This window comes from Carcharhinus amblyrhynchos, chromosome 5 (genome assembly GCF_965287045.1).
Source record: "Carcharhinus amblyrhynchos chromosome 5, sCarAmb.v2.hapA, whole genome shotgun sequence".
Taxonomy (NCBI): Eukaryota; Metazoa; Chordata; class Chondrichthyes; order Carcharhiniformes; family Carcharhinidae; genus Carcharhinus; species Carcharhinus amblyrhynchos.
The window spans coordinates 99,472,129-99,496,414 of record NC_137328.1 but is presented as its reverse complement, the minus strand read 5'-3'; the positions used below and the strand labels follow the sequence as shown (position 1 = coordinate 99,496,414).

Genomic DNA, 24,286 nt, shown 5'->3' with positions numbered 1-24,286 from the left:
TCCTTGGGTGACTGTGGGGAGTTTGCACATTCTCCCAGCGTCTGTGTGATTTTCCAGCAGGTGCTCTGGTCCCTCTCCACACTCCAAAGATGTACAGAATAGGTGGATTGGCCATGATAAATATGTGGGGTTACGAGGATAGGGTGGGGAAGTGAGCCTGGACAAGATGTTCTTTCGGAGAGCTGTTACAGACTTGATGAGCCGAATGGCCTCCTTCTGCATTCAAGAGATTCTCTGGTTCTAAAATATCATTCTCATCACCTTTAATCTACAACTTCAACCTGTTCTTCAGACACATAACATTAAAAGGAACAGACAAGAAAGTTTTACCTCACAAAATTCTCCTCAGAGAAGACATGAAGTGACACAAACAGCTGATTTTTAAATTTATTTCTTTCACAGGATGCAGATGTTGCTGGAGAGGCCAGCGTTTTGTTACAATCCCCAATTACCCTCGAGAAGGTGCTTCTTGAATGACTGCAGTCTACATAGCGTTGGTACACACACAGTGCTGTTAAGAGGTGAGTTACAGATTTTGATCCTATGACAGTGAGAGAATAGTAATCAAGTTCCACATTAGGATACTGTATGGTTTGGAGAAGAACTTCCAGGTGACGGTGTTCCCATTTATCTTCTGCCCTTATCCTTCTAGGTGGCAGAATTCACAGGTTTGGAAGGTGCTGTCAAAGGAGGCCAGGCAAGTTGATATGGAGTTTTATAAATGTTACGCACTGCAACCACTGTGTGCCTACGATGGAGGGAATGAATGTTAAAGGTGGTGGATGGGGTGTCAATCAAGTGAGCACTTTTATCCTGGATGGTGTCAAGCTTCCAGTTTTATAGCAGCTGCAGTCATCCAAGCATGTGGAGAGTATTCTGTCACACTCCTGACTTGTGCCACATAGAACGTGGACAGGCTTTGGGGAGTCCGGTGAGCTACTTGCAACAGAATTCCCAGCCTCAGACGTGTTATTGTAGTCACAGTACTTGTACTTGCTTTGATTTATTTATTTTGAACATGGCAAATAAAATAGTACATTACATAGTCCATAAATCAAATGATATATAGCACATCCCTACCTTTTCAAAAATATAATTCAACTACTTAAAATCTTTCCAGTTCCTAGTTGCATATTTATCTCATTTTTGTGTTATTATCCTAACATTACCTCCATAAAACAGAAACAACACCATCTTATTCCTCAACTTTACATCATCTAAAAATTCAATCCTTATTTTTTTTTAAAAAAACATACAAATATTTATATAGCTAATCCAGTTAGGTTTCTGGTAACCTACAGGATGTTAATAATGGGGAATTCAGTGAGGGTAATGCCACCAAATGTCAAGGAGAAAGGTTTCGATTCTATCTTGTTTGAGATGGCCACTGTCTGCACTTGTGGCATGAATGCGATTTACTATTTAATCGGCACAGGTCTGAATATTGTCTTGGTCACGCAGATACAGACCGCTTCAGTATCTATGGAGTCATGAACGCGCAATGTTCAGCACCAATCAGTAACATTCCCATTTTTGGTCTTATGATGGAGGAAAGGTCATAGTTGAAACAGCTAAAGATGGTTGGACCTAGGACACAACCCGAAGGAACTCCTGTGGCTGTGTACTGGAACTGAGATGATTAACCTCCATCTTCCTTTGTGTAAATATGACTCCAACCAATGGAGATCTGATTCCCATTGACTTTAGGTTTGCTAGGGCTTCTTGATGTCAAAGGCAGTCACTCTCATCTCACCTGTTTTAGACTAAGGTTGTAACAAGGTCAGCAGCAAGTGGTAACAACAGAAAATGCTGCTGTTTCAGATTCCAGCATTCACAGTAATTTGCTTTTATCTGGAATAAGTGACCCTGGCTGGACATTAATGAGCAAGTTAGTGGCACTTGATAAGACTGTGTTCAACATTCTAATCACTTTGCTGATGATCTAGAATAGACTGAGAGGCTGATAATTGGTTGGGTTGGATTTTTGCAACTTTCAATGGACAGAACATATCTGGGAAATTTCCCTTATTGTCGGGTAGACAATATTGCTAGTGTTGCAGCTGTACTGGTTAAGTTTGGTCAAGTGCATGCTTAGCATTGGGGCACAAATTTTCAGCACTACTAGTGGAATGGTGTCAGGGCCCATGCCTTTGCAGCATCTGGTACATTCAGCTGTTTCTTGATATCACTGCAGTGAACTGAATTGGCTGAAGTCCAGCATTTGTGATACTGGACACACAGGAGGAGGCCAAGATGGATCATCCACTCAGCATTTCTGCCTGAAGATTGTTGCAAATGTTTCAGTCTCGTCTTTTGCACTGATGTGCTGGGCTCCTCCATCACTGAAGATGTGGATATTTGTGATGCCTCCTCCTCGAGTTAGTAGTTTAATTGTCCACCACCACTCACAACTGGATGTGGCAGGACTGCAGAGCTTGGATCTGATCCATTGATTGTGGGGTTGCTTAGTTCCATTGTATGCTGCTTCCACCATTAGTCTTGTGCTTTACCCTCACCAGGTCGACCCCTCACTTTTAGGTTTGCCTGGTGTTATTCCCAGCACGTGCTCCTGCACTCTACATTGAGCTAGGTCTAGCCCCCTAGCTTGGTGGTAATGGTAGAGTGTGGGATATGCCAGGCCATGAGGTTATAATCTATGATTAAAAACAGTTCTACTGCCCCTCATGGCCCACATTACTCTCAGATGTTCAGTTTTGCTTTGCTAGATCTGTTTAGAATCTGTCCCATTTACCATGTTGGTAGTAGCATGCAACATGATGAAGGGCATCCTTGCGAGCAGGTGGATTTTGTCTCCACAAGAACTTTGCAGTCCTACCCATACAGTCATGCACAAATGCATTTGTGACAAATAGATTGGCAAGGACAGTCCGGTGTGTTTTTCCCTCTCATCAGTTCCCCATCACCTGCTGCAGGCCCAGTCTAACAGCTAGGTTATCCAGGATTTAGCTTACTCAGTCAATTGTGGGCCACCAAGCCACTCTTTATGACAACCATCAGAGTTGCCCTACCCAGAGTACATTCTGTGCTAATACCATCCTAAGAGTTTCTTCCAAGTGGTGTTTCTTCAAAATGGCCTGGCATGTTCCTCACTTTACCATTACCACCAAGCTGTGGGTGCCAGACCTGGTTCACTGTAGAGTGTAGGAGCACATGCTGGGAATAATACAAGGCAAACCTAAAAGTGAGGCGTCAACCTGGTGGGGGCAAAGCACAAGACTAATGGTGGAAGCAGCACACAATGGAACTAAGCAACCCCACAACCAATGGATCAGATCCAAGCTCTGCAGTCCTGCCACATCCACTTGTGAAAGGTGGTGGACAATTAAACTACTAACTGGAGGAGGAAGAGGCACCACAAATATCTACATCCTCAATGATGGAGGAGCCCAGCACATCAGTACAAAAGACACGGCTGAAACATTTGCAACAATCTTCAGACAGAAATGCTGAGTGGATGATCCATCTTGGCCTCCTCCTGTGTGTCCAGTATCACAGATGCTGGACTTCAGCCAATTCAGTTCACTGTACTGATATCAAGAAACAGCTGAATGTACCAGATACTGCAAAGGCAATGAGCCCTGACAGCATTCCACTAGTAGTGCTGAAAATTTGTGCTCCAGTGCTAGGCGTGCACTTGACCACTTGGAAAGATAAAAGTATTGATTCATCAGTTGAGAGAAGGCAGTAGGTGGCAATCGGCAGGGACCTCGTCATGAGACTTCATGGGGTCTGGTGTCAATGAGAACTCCCTCTCAAATGTATGCAGGCACTTCTGGTGGATCTGTACTGTCAGTAATTCAGGACACACCATCTGCCTGTGACACTATTTGTAAGATACGAATGATTTGGTGAGTCTGAGCATGTCAGGCTGTTGCTTGACAGGTCTTGGAACATTTCTCCCAATTTTGGCACAAGGTCTCCCCCACAGATGTTAATAAGGAGGACCTTGCACCGTCAACAGGGCTGGATGTGCTGTTATCGTTTCTAGTGCCAAGACTGATGCTTTTTTGACTTTTCTGAAACAGTTTGATACCACTGAATACCTGGCTCGGCTATTTTAGAGGCAAAGTTAACCACACTGTAGTAGCTCTGCAGTTGCAGACTAGGTAAGTACAGTACATTTCCTTCCCCAAATGACATTAGTGAACCAGGTGGATTTTTACAATGATTGTGATCATTCAATTTTTTTTAAATAGCAGATTTATGAATTAAATTTAACTTCCACCAGTTGCCAGAGTGGGATTTGAACTAACGTCCCCAGAGCATTAGCCTTGGCCTCTGGATACTAGACCAGTAACATTACCACTGCACCACCTTCTCATGTGTAGACAAACACTAGCGTCTTTGTCTTCCTCTCCGTCAATTTAAACCCTTTCCCATCATTACTTTTAAATATTGTAGAGAGAAAGACCCATCTGTGATGTTGCCAATAGTTCTTTGTCAGCCTTAGGTGCAAAAGAAAAATCAGTTTTCAGACTTTGTTTGTGTTGAAACTATGGTAACCAAAGTTGAATGGAATAGTGGTGAGTGCAGCAAGAATACATGATGGCTTACATCATGATCTGCAGTGTGATTTAGATCCAGTGGGAGTTACTTGCTCGCTGAACAGAAAGCCAGTAACTTTTCCCAAAGTGCTCATCAAGAGAGTCAGTGTTGTGGAAAAGATGCAGTTTTACATAGCGCAATTAGACACAGTATTGTAGTCATACATTTCCACATTCATTTTTTTCCTACAAGACATGCAGTTACTTGTGAAATTGTATTGGAGATTGCAGTTAAACAAGATTTTCCATAGTATTAAAGCACATTTTCAGTTTGTCACTAAACCTCTTTTTCATCACTGTGTTGCCTCAAGAAGGTGATGGCAAGCCTACACTTTGATCTCCTGCAATCTAGGGAAACTCGCAGGTGATGATTTCTCACGAGTCTGCTGTCCTTGTCCTTCCATTTGTTAGAGGTTGCAAGTTTGGCAACTGTCAAAAGAGCCTTGGTGAGTTGCTGCAGTGCATCTTGTATATGGCACATACTGTTGCCACTGTGCTAGAGTGGTGGAGGGATTGAATGTTGATGGTGGCAGCAGTGGGGATCAAAGAGAATCAAGCAGGCTGATTTGTCCTGGATTGTATCAAACTTCTTGATCGTTACTAGAGTGGTTTCCATCCAGACAAGTAGAAAGTATTCAATCACTCCAGAATTGTGCTATGTTGATAGTGAACAGACTTTGTAGAGTTAGGATGCAAATTACTCATGAACAAACGAAGTAGGCCATTTGGTTCCTCCTGCCTGTTCTGCCGTTCAACAAAATCATGGTTGAGCTGTTTATGTTCAAGTTTGGCATTCACATCTTTTCCACCAGTAGATTCCTTTGCTCAACAAGAATCCATCCACCTTAAAAATATTCAGTGACTCCAGCTCGACCGCCTTCTGAAGTGGAGAGCCCCAAAAATCACAAAACCCTCAGAGAAAAAAAATCCTCAAAGGGCAATGCTTAATTTTAAAACAGTGCTCTCTAATTCTGGACTCACCCACAAGAGGAAATATCCTTTCCATGCCCACCTTGTCAAGGCGATGCAGGATTTTATATACTTCAATCAAGTCACAGCCCCCCCACAGCTGCCACCGCTCAGGAAACAAGCCCGGTCTGCCCTCATAAGGCAACTCATTCCGGGTATTAATCTAGTAAACCACTGAACCACCTAATTTCCTTCCTTAAATAAAAATACCAAAACTGCACACAGTAGGAGAGATGTGATCTCAGCAATGATGCCCTGTATGACTGATGCATAACATCTATATTTTAATGTCAGAGTCCTCTTGTAATAAAGGGTAGTGTTTCATTAGCTTTCTTGACTACATGCTACACCTGCATATCAACTTTATGACTTGTGAATGAGAACATCTAGATCCCTCTGTGCTTCAGAATTGTGTGGTCATTCTCCATCTCAGTAATACTCCGCATATTCTTTCTGCCAAAGTGAAAGACTTCACATTTTCCCACATTAGGCTTCATCAGGCAAATTTTTGCCCACTCAATCAACCTATCTATATTCATGTGCAAACTCCCTGGCCGTGATTCCCCCATGCCGCTGCACTAATTTTCTTCCAGATTTATTGACTGAATTTAAGTCCCTCCAGCTGCTGTGGTTGGATTTGAACTCGTGTCTCTGGAGCATTGTTCAGAACCTCTGGATTATTAGTCCAGTAATGTTACTACCAAGTCAAGTGTGCTAGTGGGATGTTTGCATTTCATATTTACAAATATAAAATGCTAAAACTGATAGCAATAACAAAAGTAAAAGCAAAAAGCAATGCATTAGGTCCACACATCATCTCAGCCGAAAGCTGCAAATTAAGCAGGCATTCCACTTAAGGGAGAGGGAGAAATAACTAATTTTTTCCGATTCCATAGATGAATTTAATGGAATGGATGCCTGGAAACTGTTAAAGGATGACTTCTGAGTGATGTAATAGATTATGGCTATGATCTCAGCTGATGTTACTGCAGGACAAGTCAGACCCCAGGGTGGAACCCGTTTGATAGATCCAAACTTTTATTTTTTTGTTTAGAAACGTGCAGGACAGCTGCTTGAGCAAAGACATAGAGGCTGCTGATGAACTTTTAACAAAAGAATAAAACACTAATTAAAACAGAGCATTGTGAACTATACTATATAACTCCTTCACTCCATTCCACCTTTACAGATATATACAGATTGGTAAGGATAATACAAGTTACACAAAGTCTATCTTTTACTCTGCAGTAAGTACACAGTCCATGTAAACCAATAAACTGTGATCACACGCACCACACTCAAACCAGGTAACAGAAGGCACCCAAAATTCTCCCTGACACTCGTCATACCACAAGCCAGCTTGTCACACTGTTACCCTTGTCTTAGACACAAGAGTTTCCAATCTTTGCTGTTGAGGAATACACCTTGAAGTAGTCTCATAAACAATGCCTTCTCTCAGATGTCTTCACTAAGGATCCATCTCCAGGGTTACAGTCTGTCCTCTGATGTTCCTCTGCCTTAGGGTTACGTGCATTCAAGTTTTGCTTTTCACATAATCTCTCAAATACCCAAGCCATGCCAACTAAACACCACTGATCAGAGGCCTGTAAGTAAGGGGTCACCAACCTTTAGCTGTCTCCTCGGATCGCCTGAATTTTTCCACAAGCCTACATTACTCTAGGACTGCACCCTGCAGCCCTGTCTTTTAAAGTGGAGCCTCTGCTCTTCACTCTCAACTGCATTTAACAGGACCTTTTTCCAGATTCCTGTTCTTTGCCTTTAACTAGAAAGGTCTTCTTGAACTTTTTTATGCCCTTCTCCCTGGCTTCAGGACCTATTGTTCTTTAGTTTGGGGCCTGCATTTTGCAAACTCTCTTCCTGTTTTGAAGCCTTTCTTCTGGGTCATTTTCTGAACTGAACTAAAACCATTTCTCCCAGTGTCTGTGAGCCACTTGTTGCTAGGCAGAAGCATAGTTCTTTTTCTCCTTTAAATGCTACAAAACCTCATTAAAAATGCATGCAAACAAATTACCATAGACCCATAGGCAATTTTAAAGTAAAACTGAAACTCAAGTTTCCTTAACACAACTACAGGAACATAAATTATGCTAAAATGTAAAGATATAGCGTGGTATAATGGTTAGCACTGCTGCACCACAGCGCCAGGGCTCCAGGTTCGATTCCCAGCTTGGATCACTATCTATGTGGAGTTTGCAAGTTCTCCCCATGTGTGCATGGGTTTGCTCTGGGTGCTCCAGTTTCCTCCCGCAGTCTGAAAGACGCGCTGGTTAGGTGCATTGACCCAACAGGCGCTGGCATGTGGTGACTGGGGGAACTTCACAGTAACTTCATTGCAGTGTTAATGTAAGCCTTACTTGTGACACATAAATAAACTTTAATTTTATGCTCAGCACACACACACACACACAAATATAAATGATCTAAAACTATATCCATATCCTAACATTATTGATGAAGGCATTAAAAATTTGTAAACAATTGGGCAAGCTAGCCAACCTAGATATCACTAGCATTTATAGCAGAATATAAAGAGAACTTTTGAAGGTGAAAACGTATGGTCAAATTTCATGTTTTGTTGAAAAGTTATTTTTCTGCAGGAATGCACAATTTTCTGGACTATGGTCAAATAAGAGAAATACACATTTATCCCAAATGTATAATTCCATTTGTGATGACAATGGTAACCATTATTTTTCATCCATTTATTGGCATTACAATTGGAAACAGAAGCCTGTACATCTTGATTTGGAAGTTGTCAAGCTAGCTTCTCAATGGTTTACAAGGTAACCTGGCTTCAGTTTGCATCATTCGTTTGGAAACCTGGCATCCAGATCTTGATGGTTGACTCAAGTGTCATTTAGTGTTTTTCATTCATCTTTTTTGCCTTTGTCCCTCCACCTCATTTTCTGTGCCATCTTATGATGTGGCAATGTTTATTTACATCATGTAATCCTAGGCGACCTTCACCTTGCGGCTGCTGTGCATCTAGAGTTTACCTGCAGCAGATGTAGCGCTGGTTGTCTTTGATCCAACTGTTTACCCTTAGTATAAATCTATAAAAACGTCTGGTCGCATTGATTAATTTGCAGTAGTGAAGTGTAGTTCAAACTATACAAGTGTGTTAGAATCTGAATGGTAGGGCTATTAAACGGTTAAATCCTCAGCAAGCTCAGTCTGCCAGCTCTAACACATGATCATTTTTATGCCATTCACATGAGCACGCTCCATTTACTTCAATTCCCACACTTCTTTTTCTCTCCCTGTTCCTTCAGCTTACGGATGCCACTCCACCCCTTTCAATTTCTCCACTCTAAATAATTATAATAAGGTACACCATCGTTAGTCAGGCTAACGGCCAAGTTCAGCTCCAATCTCTTTCCTATCCTGCCGTCCTGTTAATTACCCTTTTGAATCTGACCAAAAGCACAAAACTAATCCAAGAAGAGTCTTTCGGGGATGCCACATGTGAACAAAACACTCCAGATTGAACTTCAGGCTAGGTTCAACGTTATGAGACAAAAGGAACTTATAATTTCGGTTGCTATTCATTATTCCCTCAGGAGAATTCAAGTTTCCAGGAACATTTATCAGCAGCAAGAGATATTTTAAAACCACAAGCCACAGTGTTCTGGAGGTATCCAGTTCAAACCACTACCTTTAGCTTTTAGCTATTTGGCCTGGATGCACAAGCTGTTTTACATGACATCATGGGAACATTTATGGAATGTCAGGAGGGGCAGGGAATGGGCTTTTTACTGAGATTCAACATGTAAAAATCCAGCACACGTTTGCAGTTTTGTTAACCTACAGACTGCTGACCAATGGTTAATCCCAAAGTCCCTAATGTATTACTTAATAAATTACTGCTGTTTTTTAAAGAAAAATCTGTTTCACTTATGAGGTAAGGTTCTGGGAAAACCTCTGTGGCACAAGCTGTAGAATTAGTTCACCACCATGTATTATCACCAGGAGAACGAACAGCGGGGATAAAGAAAAGGTTGGCACCTCACTTGCAACGGTGGGAGTGGTGGTGGTTTGGGGGGGTTGGGAGCGGGTGATGGAGAGAGAGACTTGTGGTTTTTGAGCTGATTTTGCTGCCAACCTTGATGTAATTCTCCCACCACCAATAGTGAGAAAGCAGTAGTAACATTTGGCAATAGAAGTGAAATTAGACTTTCAATCAGCAGCGCAGTGGCAAAGCCGCAAAACAATGAAATCCGGGCTCCAGCCAAGAATTTTCCAGCCCCAATTGTGCAATCATATGGAGGCCAGAAGTTTCACACAAGGAGGGAGGCAAAAGCTCTCTTGATTCACTAAGGAAACCCCCACTGCTATGCAGATGGTCCAGTGGATTTTAACATGTTTCAAATTAATTTTTATACCAATGGGGGGAAAAAAATGTCTTTGGGGGAGGTAAAATGCAGCATTTTAGACCAGGCAGCTCCAGCATCAAATTCACTATGTCAAATCACACCTTTAGGTTCAGGCACCTGATAAAGTTTGGAGTTAGTGATTTAATAATTGAATCTCACTGCTTTCTGTGCTGTTCCACTTTTAGACAGCAATGTTTCATTTTTAAGCTTCAAGACCCCATGACTATCCACAGGAAAGGGGGGGGGGGGGGGGGTTCAAATTTCAACAGAAATGTTGTCAAACTAGCAAATCTCATGACAAAACTGGCAAAATAAAAGCTACGCTGATAAAACCAGTGAAGCACAATTGCTGAGAAAGGCAGCTTACAAGTACAGCATTTGTAGATTTCTCTCTGTACCCATGTTTCTCCAAAATTATTTCAGGTATTAAGGCAAAGTTTTAAATGCGAGCATTGCACAGTAATGGAGTTTAATATTTCTATTACAGCAAGGATGTGTTTGACAGAAGGATCAACAAGGGAAGATAAAATCTCCAGGCAGCTATCTTGGACACAAATCTGTATTAAGATGCCAAAGACTCCCGATAAAAGGTCACTTCCCAGGAATGATCGAAGTGATACAAAGCAGGAATAGCTTCGATGGGTTGAGTTAGCAGATTTTGCCTGAAGCATTGGTTGAGGGTGGTCTTAGGCACATGGGGCTTTGTGGCTAAGGGCACTGGTTTAAAATAAGCCTTATTCTCAATCTCATGAGTTCACTGCCTGAGCTTGAGTGCAAATTAGTCACCTGGCCATGTTGTCCAAATGTGCCAGCACCTTTGGAATCACAGAATCAGAGCTTTCAAGGTAAGTAGGGAGGATAAATTCAAGCGAGTGAGTGGTTTTAAAAATTTAGTAATACAGAACAACCATAGCATATATGAGCATATGCATTTATTAATAACGTGGGTGAAGAAATTCCCTGAATAATATAGTCTCACTTGTCTAAGAGCATAGAACAATTGATCAATCTGTAAGCACAAGATGAATTCTATTGTTGATTAATGCAATCCTGCCGTGACAGATGGTGAAATTTGATTTCAATAATAAAAAGTTGCAATTAAAAGTCTAAACAATAACCACCGTCGATTGTCATAAAATGGAACAGGCTGGTTCCCATTGCGGAGAAGCAGCTGATGGATGTGAAGCTGGGGGAGCTGTCCCAGTGGATCACTTGTGTGAGATTCACTCCCATTGGCATTCTAGTGGCTTACATCTTGGCCACAACTGGTTCTACAACAAGTATATTAACGTGAAGCGAGGTGGGATGGGTGATGTCGCTACGATGCTGGCTGGTTTCATTCTCATCAGTTATACCTGGGAGTACAGTCACCTAAAACATGAGAGTTGGAGGAAGTATTACTGAACTGCTGCTGAATTCCAGATCATTCTGCTTACTGTATTTACGGAATTTTAAAGAAACAAGTTGTTTGAGTTATATCATGGAAAATAAAATTAGAACAAGCGCCAAACAAAAAAACCCATCTGGTTCACTAATGTCCTTTAAGGAAGGATCCTTACCTGGTTTGGCCTACACATGACGCAAGAGCCATAGCAATATAGTTAACTGAAATGGAGGGCACTTAGGAATGGGCAATAAATGCTGGCCCAACCAAGGACGCCCACATCCCGCAAATGATTAGAAAAAAACGTTATAATTCACTGTTCAATAAAGTCACACGTACTACTTTTTGCATTGTGGATGGGGAGATTGCAGCTAAGAATAGCTTGAACACACATTAACCACTTACACAATGACACTATCAGTGGATGGCTGTAGTGTGGAAATGTGCTCTGAGTTCCAACATGTAATAATTAACCATTGGTAAAGCCACATTAGTCACCATTACAAAACCTCCAGGTTCATGACAGGAAAGCAGCTGATTTAAGCTCGCTGTCAGCATCGAGAATTACAGTGCAGGGATGAAGACATAAAAGAGCTTATTTCCAGAATTTTTTTTCCTAAAACAAAACTGTGAGCCCAATACTATCTGAAGTCTCTAACTGAATGCAAAAACGATGATAATTTTCTTGCTGCGTCAAATCTCTCAAAGAATATCTCAGGACTTTGATAAATCACATTTCATTTGACTCGAAGAAATTCATTTGTCATTGGCCTGATATTTCTAGGATTTCCCCAGAGGACGGAAGCAGAGTCTGCACCTTCAAGTAAAACCCAACATATGCACTTAGATAAATCAGGGTGAAAGCGCCAGGACCAAATAAATTTTCAGCCCTGTGGTTCAGACCCGGAGATCAATGGTTCGGCACAAAGTTTTGAACAGTTTGCTTCCTGATTTCTGGAACAAGGCCATGGGGAGCCAGTGATGTGACTGGTCCATGTTAAAAAAGTCTAGTTCACCAAATTAAAGCAATGTTTAGGCTGTACAAGAGTAACACACAGGGTATGTTTGGCCTGTCCTGCACTGGGAAAACAGGAGACTAAGAAACTAGACCCCTACATGTTTATACAGCACAATAACATGTCACATGGCATTTTTGTTACAACAGATTCATGCACAAGCAATGCCACACCTTGACTCCACAACATGCCATTATATGATATTATCCTCTTTTGACAGGGTGCCTGTTCTGATGTGGGCACAAGCTCCAACTGCATAAGGTACTGATCTCCTCTGGGTGGTCACAGTTCTGATCACAGGCAGCTACAGAGTAAAGGGTTAATATCAGAAGCACCCGATGCTGATGCAATCACATGACCAGATATGGTGGGAGAAGTCGAACCTTGTTCAAGTTCCAAAGATATACATAGAGCTGTGAATAAATTATAATGATTTTAATGAACTACGAACTTAAGTAGCTTATTTAAAGAAACTAGACAAACTCTGAGGAAATTCATCTAAACGCATGAGGTAAAAGCGATCACCAAGAATGATAAACATGGAGTAGTGACAATGTCACTGGACCAGTAATAACATGGAGATGCCGGCATTGGACTGGGGTAAACACAGTAAGAAGTCTCACAACACCAGGTTAAAGTCCAAAAGGTTTATTTGGTAGTAAACGCCACTAGCTTTTGGGGCTCTGCCCCTTCATCAAGTGAGTGGAGAGTTCTGATCACAAATCTAATCAGTATTCTGTATACTGTGTGCCTTTATATGATCAGAATTCTGTTTGTGATCAGAACTGTCCACTCACCTGACAAAGGGGCAGAGCCCCAAAAGCTTGTGGTGTTTACTAGCATATAAACCTGGTGTTGGGAGACTTCTTACTGTATTGGACCAGTAATTCAGGGACCCAGGTTAATCCTCTGGGAACATGGGTTCAAATCCCAACACAGCAGCTGGTGTGATTTAAATTTAATTATTAATTTTGGAATCAAAAGCTAATCTCAGTAATGATGATTATGAATCTGTACTTAACTGTTTCAAAAAAACCATCTGGTTCACTAATGTCCTTTAGGGAAGGAAATCTGCCACCTTTAGCTTGTCTGACTTACATGTGACTCCAGTGCCAAAGCAATGGGATCAACTTTTAACTGCCCTCAAAAGGCCTAGAAAGCCTCTCAATTTCAGTAGTTAGGAATGGGCAACAAATGCTGTTTTGCTGACAATTCCCAGATCTCATGAAAGAATGAAAAAACAATGTCAATGGGAGGTGACTCAGCTGCCAAATGATGCCAAGGTAGAAGCTTTGATTGCCTTTTTTCAATCCCTCCAGCTATTGATTTCATGCCAGAGGGCTGGGAGGCTCCTAATATTGCACCTTTGTTTAAAAGGGGAGAAGGGGATAGATGGAATAACTATAGGCTGGCCCGCCAGCCTAACCTCTGTGATGGGCAAAATATGAGAAAAAAAATCAAAGGTTCAGATCAATCAAGGACAGTCAGCATGGGTTTGTTAAGGGAAAGTCACACCTGATTAACCTGAAGGAATGTTTTAAAGCGGTAACGAGGAATGTCAATGCTGGTCACATATTTGTTATGGTCAACATAGATTTCAACAAGTTTTTGACATGGCAGATTGTTCAGAAAAGTAAAAGCCTTTGAGATTCAAGGGCAAGTTGGGGCTAAAATGGTTTCAGTGTCAGGAAGTAAAGATTGCCAGCTGTTTTTCTAACTATAAGGCTGTCCTCCACTGGGGCTCTGCAGAGCTCACTATTAGGCCCTTTGCTTCTCATGGTGTATATCAACTGTTATAGACTTAAATGTAGGGAGCCAATTGAGAAGTTTGCTGATTATACTAAAATTGGAAGTGTGGTTAATAGTGAGTAAAGCGGCAACAGATGGCAGGAAGATATCAAATGGACTGAACAGGTGGGAAGAAAAGTGGCAGATGGAATTTAATCTGGAGAAGTGTGAGGTAATGCATTTGGAGAGAACAAATAAGGCCCATGTTCAATTCCAGCCTCAGGTCACTGTGCAGAGTTTGCACATTCTCCCTGTGTCAGCGAAAGTTTCCTCTGGGTGCTCTGGTTTCTCCTCAAACTCCAAAGATGCACAGGTTAGGTTGATTGGCCATGATAAATTGCCCCTTAGTGTCAGGGGAATTAACGGAGTAAAGATGTGAGGTTGTGGGGATAGGCCTGCGTGGGATCGTTGTGGGTGCAAGCTCAACAGGCTGAATGGCCTCTTTTTGCACTGTAGGAAGTCTACGAATACACAATAAATTGGTTGGTCCTGGTAGGATTCTGAGAAGTATAAAGGGACATAGTCCTCTAAAAGATAGTAGTGCAGACAGATAAGGAAGTGAAATAAGGCATATAGGATAGTCTGCCTTTTAAAACATTAGCTAGGCAAGTATTGTGTACATTACAGGAAGGATGTGATCACGTCCTTCTAGAGGTAAGATGAGATTTACAGGAAGTTGCCAAAAATAGAGATCGGCTACAAGTAAAAATTAAATAAACCTGGATTCATTTTCTTGTAACAGATGCGGCCGAGAGAACATTTAGCTGAAATGTATAAAATAATGAGGGATCTAGATACAAAAGATAGGGTGGATCTATTTTCTTTAGCAGAGATGTCAATAACCAGGAAACTTAGATTCAAAATAATTGTTAGAGTGTATGGAGGAGAGTTGATATGTTTTTCTTCCATTCAGGGGATGGTGGGTTCTGGAACTCATTTCCTGCAAAAGGGTGTAGGAGGCAGGAGCCTTTGGGCATTTAAAAACACTTCAATATGCACTTGAAATGCCATAACCTACAAGTCCATGGATCAAGAGCTGGGAAGTGGGCTTAGGCGAAATAGCTGTTTCTCAGCTGGCAAAGACCTAATTTGCCCTATATGTGCCTCTCTGCTGCAAATTTCAACAATTCTATGAATCTTTCTCTTGTTGGTGACGGTCATGTGCAGCATCTGAATAGTGCAGATGTTACTGGTCAGTGAGGAGCCCAGGTCTTGCCACATGTAGACATGAGCTGTTTTAATAATGGAGAAATTTGTCAGTGAAACTATATAAATGTACAATTATTAACAAACACTCAAGGCAACCAAATCTCTCAAAATCACATTAAATCAAGAGCCATAGACTTCAAATTGTAATATCTGACAATAGAAATAACGTTGCCAGTTAAAAAGGAAATTTCTAAAGTCTATCCACAACTGAAACAAACAATTTGAACAAAATGCTTCTCAAAAGGTGGGCATTGAAACAGATCTTTTATCTAGCAGAAAAGAGTTAAGCATGAATGATCTTAATCTTATGATTTAACCCCTTTACGTGGTGTTTACAGTTATGATAACAAAATTACATTTCATCATGGGTAGAAGTCCATTTTTGTTAGCTATAAATGGATCATGACATGATACCAGTATGATTGTGTATTGTCACCAGAAGTAACCAAAATGCACTCAAGTAAAAAAGTGGATAACAAGCCTCAACAGTGCGAAGATGAATTCAGTTCATGACATAAATAATGAAGAGGTCATTTCCTGTTGTGAAAAGTCTGCTCGTTGCTGGTGCAGTCATTAACCACAAAATGAAGGTACACCATTTGCCACAGCATTCAACTGAAAGATGTTCTAACCCCAACCGCAAAACAGCATGTCTACAACTGAAATAAGAATCTGGATATTGCCAAGAAGAGCCTCTCGCACAGAGGTCTAGGATATCAAGGACATTTCAGTTTTCACAAGATCAGTCAACTGATGCACTTGAACAAAATAAAAATCAACTCGAAGTGCAACGTGGACAAACTTTGCTGCATTTTGAACCAGCACTCGCACAACGTACAACCAAAATTATTTCCTGCAAAGATTGATCTAAACTTAAGCAAGAGCATTAATCATTGCACAAGGGAATTGTGCTAAGTGTTCAGTCTGTATCAGCCACAAATAGCAACTCATTTGATTTGGCCTTTACTCACTGTCAGAAAGGCTACAGTTTCACAACACTTTAAATTTGGCAATTCATCGCCCATCCTCCCAGTGGTTCAGCACGTTTAGCAGTTATGTTTATATGGTGAAAGGAAACAGGTGTGAATTTCAGTTTCTTAATATTTATTATGAATTCCATGATTTTAGACTTCCGGCATAAAACAATTTTGTTAACATGTTACCAAATTTCATCTCTCGTCCCATCAATTGTAAAAATTGCACCTATTGTTTTATTTTTAACAACTAACACAACACCGGATGACTTTTCAATACAAGCACTTGTGTGTCACCTGGATTTAAGCCAAGTCTACTCAAAAGCATTTACAAAGTCATTTCCCACCTCAATCATACAAGACAACTGCTATATCTTTCACCCAAGGCAAAAAAAAGCAAGACATGTATATGCTTAGCACAACAGAATGTGAAACAGATGCTGTTTTCAACTGTACTAACCAAAAAGTATTTCAATTTCAGTATCATGTGACATTTCAAACCTGCTCAATGCAGCAGAAAGTCATCTTTACAGTATGACATTGGATCAGAAACATTTGTCTTAATTACACTGAGCAGAAAATCCTTTTATGTAAATCTTCAGTTCAAATATCTTTAAACCAGAGAGAGGAAAAACTGCTTCTTCTGTCTGTCTGATCTACTGCCCAAGATTTTTATTTTGACTTAAGTTAACAACAACTTGTATTTATATAGTGCCTTTAGCACAGTAATCCCATGGCACCCCACAGAAGAGTAAGGAATTCTACAGAAGAATTCACTACCTTTGGCTAAGTGTCCTTAGGAGGAGTAACGAAAAGCTAAACTTGCCTGAATCCATGGTCACTAATGGTGGGTGAAGGATACACACGAGGCCAGAATTGATTTGATTTATTGCCAGATGTATTAGTATACAGTGAAAAATATTGTTTCTTGCTCACTATGTGGAGTACACACGGGAGAAGGAAAGAAGGTACAGAATGTAATATTATATAGTCATAGCTAGGGTGTAGAGAAAAATCAAATTATATAAGGTAGGAACGAGTTTAAAAAAAAAGGGCTTAGGAGAGCTAGGAGGGGGCATGAGAAGCCCTTGGCAGGTCGGATAAAGGAAAACCCCAAGGCTTTTCAATCTTATGTGAGAAATAAAAGAATGAGCAGGGTGAGGTTAGGGCCAGTCAAGAATAGTAATGGGAACTTGTGCATGGAGTCAGAAGCGATGGATGAGGCGTTGAATGAATACTTCTCTTCAGTGTTCATTAAGGAGAGGGGCCATGTTTTTGAGGATGAGTGTGTGATACAGGCTGATAGGATGGAGGAGATAAATGTTGAGGGAAGATGTATTAGCAATTTTGAAAAACCTGAGGGTCAATAAGTTCCCTGGGCCAGATGGGATACATCCTAGGACACTTTGGGAGGCAAGGGATGAGATTGCGGGGCCTTTAGCTTTGATCTTTGGGTCCTCACTGTCCACAGGGATTGTGCCAGAGGACTGGAGAGTGGCGAATGTTGTTCCTCTCTTCAAGAAAGGAAATAAGAATGACCCTGGTAATCATAGGCCAGTTAGTCTTACTTCGGTGGTCGGTAAGTTAATGGAAAGGGTCCTGAGAGATAGGATTTATGGCCATTTGGAAAGACGTAGCTTAATCCGGGATAGTCAGCACGTTTTATGAGGGATAAGTCCTGCGTCATAAATTTGATTGAATTCTTTGAGGAGGTAACTAAGTATGTAGACAAAGGTAGAGCAGTTGATGTCATATACATGGATTTTAGTAAGGCGTTTGATAAAGTTCCCCATGGTAGGCTCATGAAGAAAGTACGGTGGCGTGGGATAGAAGGAAATTTGGCTGTTTGGATAAGTAACTGGCTGTCTCACGTAAGACAGAGGGTGGTGATGGAGGAAATTTTTCAGACTGGAAGCCAGTTACCAGTGGTGTACCACAGGGATCAGTGCTGGGTCCTCTGCTCTTTGTGATTTTTATCAATGACTTGAAAGAGGGGGCTGAAGGGTGGGTTAGTAAATTTGCTGATGACACCAAGATTGGTGGAGTAGTGGATGAGATGGAGGGCTCTTGTAAGCTGCAAAGAGACATTGATAGGATGCAGAGCTGGGCAGAAAAGTGGCAGATGGAGTTTAACCTGGCAAAGTGATTCATTTTGGTAGGACAAACTTGAACGTGGATTACAGGGTCAATGGCAGGGTTCTGAAGAATGTGGAGGAACAGAGAGATCTTGGGGTTCATAACCACAGATCTCTGAAGACTGCCACTCAAGTGGATAGAGCTATGAAGAAGGCTTATGGTGCGTTAGCGTTTATTAACAGGGGGTTTGAGTTTAAGAGCGTGGGTTTATGCTGCAACTATACAGGACCTTGATGAAACGACATTTGGAACATTATAGTGAGGTGACCAGAACTGTGTACAAAGAGGATGTGGAAGCATTGGAGAGAGTGGAGAGGAGATTTACCAGGATGCAGCCTGGTTTGGAGGATAGGTCTTATGAGGAAAGGTTGAGGGAGCTGGGGCTTTTCTCTTTCGAGCAGAGGAGGATAAGAGGTGACTTGAGAGGTTTATAAGATGATGAGGGGGATTGATAGAGGGGACATGCAGAGACTATTTCCTCGGGTGGATGGTGGGAGACATGGGAGGGATGTCCGAGGTAGATTTTTTACTCAGAGTGGTTGGAGTATGGAATGCACTGCCTGCTGAAATAGTGGACTCGTACACTTTAGAAGCTTTCAAGCAGTTATTGGATAGACACATGGAGCATACCAGAGTGATAGGGAGTGGGATAGCTTGATCTTGGGTTCAGTCATAGCTCAGCACAACATCGAGGGCCAAAGGGCCTGCACTGTTCTATGTCCAATCAAAGGTCTAAAGGCAGCAGGGAAGAAGCTGTTCTTGGGTTGGTTAGTACATAGCCTCAGACTTTTATATTTTTGAGGACTGCAGAGTTCTCACTGTGTTATAGCTGAAACAGAATGACAGAAATAGGAAAGGTTGAGGCTATGAGGGGGTTTTTTAAATTGAGATTTTTTAGGATGAGATTTTTTAAATTGGCTCTTAGTCCACAATTACCTCAATATAAATCAGCAATCACAAGGGTGATAGATTAAAAAATGGACATGGCACCCGTTGGGATACAGCTAGTAGAGATTGGATGAGCTCAAATCTATGGAGCTTGGTAGAGGCCAAGGAGCACAGCATTAGAACAGCTGAGGAGGTAAAAAAAAAATTGATGAGGCATCAGCAGCAGATAAGCTAAGGCAGAGGCAAAGATGTAATATTATGATGGTGAAAGAGAACAGTCATTGTGGTGAGGAGGATATGAGGTCAGGAGCTCTCTTTGGCGTCAAGTAGGGTACAAAGGTTACAAACTGTTTTCTACAGTTTTTGAGATAGTGGTCAGGCAGGGAGACCGGATTGGTGGCACGTGAAGATGATGGCTTCACTCTTCTCAATATTTAACTGAGAGAAATTATAGCTCATTCCAGACACAACTGTCTGACAAGAGGCAGTGGAGGGCTTGAGGGAGGTGATGGAACTGGGTGTCATCAGCCTATATGCAGAATCACATGGCATCATCATCAAATGGTCTTTTAAAGGGGCATGTAGATGTAAAATAGGAGGGTGTGAAAAACAGATGCTGGCAGAACCGTAAAGGTAATGGTGTGGTAATGGGGAGAGAAACCATTGTCAGATATTCTCTGGCTATGACTGAAGAGGAAAGATTGGAATCATCAGGTGAGCAATCTCAAAGATAAAGTCGCCATAATCCCAAATGATCAGAGGCTGCTTTCTCCTTTGAAGAGGGTAGCTGGCTGGTGGTGATTTAACTGAGGATCACCACACCTCAGGCGAGGGGCAAGATCGAGAAGGTGAGCCATCTCAAGTATCCTCAATCAGTACGGGAATTACACCCGTGCTGTTGGTGTCACTTTGCATCACAAGCCTGCCATCCAGCCACTGACCCACAGAAAGAGTGGAATCAAGCAATCAGTTTCACTCAGTTGGACAATATAAAAGAGACATTGAAAGAGGATGATGTGGCCAATCTTGCAGATCTTTGTTCTTCCTCAGTCCTGTCATTTCTCATTTCCTTCCTCTCCCCCAACCCAACTGTTTGTATGGATACACTTCAAAAATTCTTTACTTTGACACTAAAATATACTACCTTGGATTAATACTTATGTAAATCAGGACTGGAGATCAGGTTTTTTTTTGTCTCCTGGAGAATCTTTGCTGTACTTCCTGGGTCTCAGACTCCAAGGTGAAGGTGCGTCACTATACTCCACAAAATTTAATATCCAAAATACATGAAGTGGAAGATGACAACTACTACAATTATACTAAACTAATAACTTTAAAATACTTAAAGACCAAACAAATACATTAGAAGTACAGATAACGGAGCATGGATTATTTTGTTTACATTTCACAAAAAAAGACAATGTTTTCACTCTTCCCTCTGCAAGAGAAAATTTACATCTTCTACACTCGACACTAATAATTTTACTCTCCATTCACGCAGAACAACGCATTAAGTTCAGATTCAGATTGGTGACCCATACTGTACAACAGTATAGCCAATCACACTTTGGGGGAAAAAAGTGGCAATGGAGTCAAACCCACAATTGCTGCATTTTACTTGTGACTCATGCTTTGCATATCATGGATGCTGTGTATAGAAAATCATAACCAATTACTCATACAGAAACAAAATACTGCAAATGCTGGAAATCTGAAATAAAATTGAAAATTTATTTATTTATTAGTCACAAGTAGGTTTACGTTAACACTGCAATGAAGTTACTGTGGAAAATCCCCTCGTTGCCTGTTTGGGTACACGAAGGCAGAATTTAGCATGGCTAATGCACTTAACCAGCACATCTTTTGGACTGTGGGAGGAAACCTGAGCACCTGGAGGATACCCGTGCACCCAGAGGAAACCCACGCAGACACGAGGAGAACATGCAAACTCCACACAGACAGTGACCCAAGCCAGGAATCAAACCCAGGTCCCTGGTGCTGAGAGGCAGCAGTGCCTACCACTGTGCCAGCTCAGCATCCCACACAACATTACTAATTGACCAAACTGATCAGAGGGATGTAAATCTGGTTGGTAGGAGGAGGTACAAGAGGCACAAAGAGAGAGAGAGAACAATGTAGAGAGATAATCAGGTAATCAATGGCATCTGGATATGTCCATTGTAAAAGGCATCCTGGTGAAAAGAACAGCGTTCAGAATCTGAAACTAAAGCAATTAAACACCGGGAGACAACTCAAGAGTCAGTTCAATTTGAAAGGTTGAACTCTGCTTTTCTCCACAGATAGTTCCAGGCCTCAGTTTTTCCAGCATTTTCCATTTTTATTTCATAACTGTCTCTTGTTCAATTGACCAAAAGACATCAAATAAACTGAAAACACACAAGATGAATTACTTCTGTATTTGAACATAATAGAAAGACACTAAATTAGGAAGGTCCTTTCGATTTTAATCACATCTTTAAAAAGCTGGCTTCAGAGTCAATGGAAGAGTAAGCTGCACATGATATTGATTTCATCTATTCTCCTTTGGTAAATAGCAGTATAATTAACATAAAATAATGCTGGAAAGATACAAGTTGATCAGTGTTTCAAAAGATAACATTGGTTGCACCAGAACAATAGACTAATCTCCCTCTTTCATACACTATTGTTGTGGGTGTTTATTTACTTTAGTTTCAGATTCTGAACATTGACTGTTCTTTATATCAGGTAATCCTGTAGGTGCAAAGTGTTAAGAGGAGGAGAACAGGATGCCTTTTATAATAGGTATACCTGGATGCCATTGATTACCTGAATGCCTCTCCACCTTTCTCTTTCTCCTTGTTACTCTTGCTCCTCCTTCTTCCAACCAGATTTGTTTCCATCTGATCAGTTCGGTCAATTGGTAATGTTGTGTGGGATTTTCCACGCCCTCCCATGGCAGCAGTGGAGGCCCACCATTGGTGGGCGGCGGGATTTTCTGATCCTGCTGCTATCTCTGGGGTTTCCCATTCTATGTACCCCCACTGCCAGGAAATTCACCGCAAGTGTTCACTATCAGCGGGACCGGAAGATCTCAACAGCAGGAACGGACTGGTCATCACACTACCAGAAGGATGTAGATGCTTTGGAAAGGGTACAGAAAAAGGTTTACCAAGATATTGCCTCATCTGGAGGGTATTAGCTATGAGAGGTTGGATAAACTCAGTTTGTTCTCACTGGAATGATGGATGTTGAGGGCTGGTTTACAAGATTATGAGTGAAACAGACAGAGTGGATAGTCAGATGCTCTTTCCTAGGGTAGTAAAGTCAAGTACTAGGGGACATAGGTTTAAAGCGCGTGGGGAAAAGTTTAGAGATGTGTGAGGCAAGTTTTTTTTTACACAGAGGGTGATGAATGTCTGGAAAGAGCTGTCCAGTTTATGCATTTGATCTATAAAGATATCTTACCTCAAAAGAGGCACGTAAGAAAACAAAAGAAATTGCACAGTTTGTATCTCAGAAGCACTTTTAAAGTATTAATCTCGAACTGAAGTCTCTGCAACCGCGCAGCAACTAAACAACCGATCTTTGGTAGCCCTTTAAAAGATAATGTATTTTGTCTACAACATGACAAGCAGAGACAAGGAAAAATACTCGTGCATATTTTCTTTATAATACAGATTTTCCTTTTTGATCTTGGAGATGTAATTGTCAGACCCTCATCTGGGCTTGTAACTGGTCTTTCCAGTTGGAGGAATGGGAGGCTTAACCCTGCTGTCATGAAGCTGAACGAACAAGATTTTGAAAATTAATTAGCTCATGCAAGGTCAGCATTTCAAACCTGTTGCCTAAGTGACCTTGTGTAGGCCCAGAGCCACCTTGCTGACTCACACAAGACCATTTGAAGGTACACCCTCAGTGATGTTAGGGAAGGTTTTTCACCCAGTGACAGTGAAGGTTCTGGATCAGGATGGGGAGGGAATTTGCAAAATGTTTGCTGGTGGTTGAGCTCCTAAGTGTCCAATACTTTAAAAAAACATGGGCAGCCAAGGTCATAGGTTTGGAAGTTGCTGCTGTAAGTGCATCCTGCAGCCATGTAGCATCAGTAATGCAGGGAGTAAAGATAGTATAGTGAATTAGTGGTTTATCCAGAAGGATTTGAACATGCAAACAAGGAGCAGAGGTAGGCCATTCAGCCTTTTGAGCCTGCTCCACCATTTAATCAATCATGGCTGATCTGATAGTAACGTCAAACCTGCTTCCCACCTATACCTGATAACCTATCCCCTCTTACTTACCAAAATCTATCCGACTTGACATTTAAAACATTCAAAACCTTTTTCAATATCTTTTCTGGAAGAGAGCTTTAAAGACTTTCGATCCTCAGAAAAAGATTTGCTTCATCACCATTTCAAATGGGCGACCCCTTATTTTTAGAAGGGGCACCAAGTTCTAGTTTCTCCCACAAGGGGAGACATCTTCTCCACATTCACTCTATCAAGACCCCTCAGGATCATATATGATTCAGTCAAGTTGCCTCTTACTTACTCTTCTAAACTCCAGCAGATACAAGTCTAACCTGTCCAACCTTTCCTCATAAGACAACCAATCCACCTATTCAAGATATTAGTCCGGTAAACCTGCTTTGAACTGCTTCCAATGCATTTACATCCTTCTTTAAGTAAGGTAATTAACACTGTAACCAGTATTGCAGATGTGCTTTCACTACTGCTCTGTATAACAGAAGCATAACCTCTCATTTAGGTTTTCAGCTCCCCTTGCAATAAATTATAACATTCTATTAGCGTTCCCAATTACTTACTGCCCCTGCACACTAGCATTTTGCGATTTATGTACTAAGGGTCCCAGAGCTCTGCAGTGTTTTGCTTGGTGTTGAATGTCTCCAATGTTGTTGAAGCTGCATCATCCAAGCAAGTGGAGTGCATTCCATCACATTTTTGACTTTTGCCTTGCAGATGGTGGA

General features: G+C 41.4%; 1 protein-coding gene and 1 pseudogene across 1 annotated transcript in view; one reads left to right on the top strand and one right to left on the bottom strand.

The window, feature by feature from the left end:
- iqgap2 (IQ motif containing GTPase activating protein 2) overlaps positions 1-24,286 on the bottom strand; it is a 323,133-nt gene that overhangs the window by 248,397 nt on the left and 50,450 nt on the right. The gene's annotated exons all lie outside the window — the stretch shown is intronic.
- LOC145343353 (ATP synthase F(0) complex subunit f, mitochondrial-like) lies at positions 10,721-11,332 on the top strand (annotated as a pseudogene).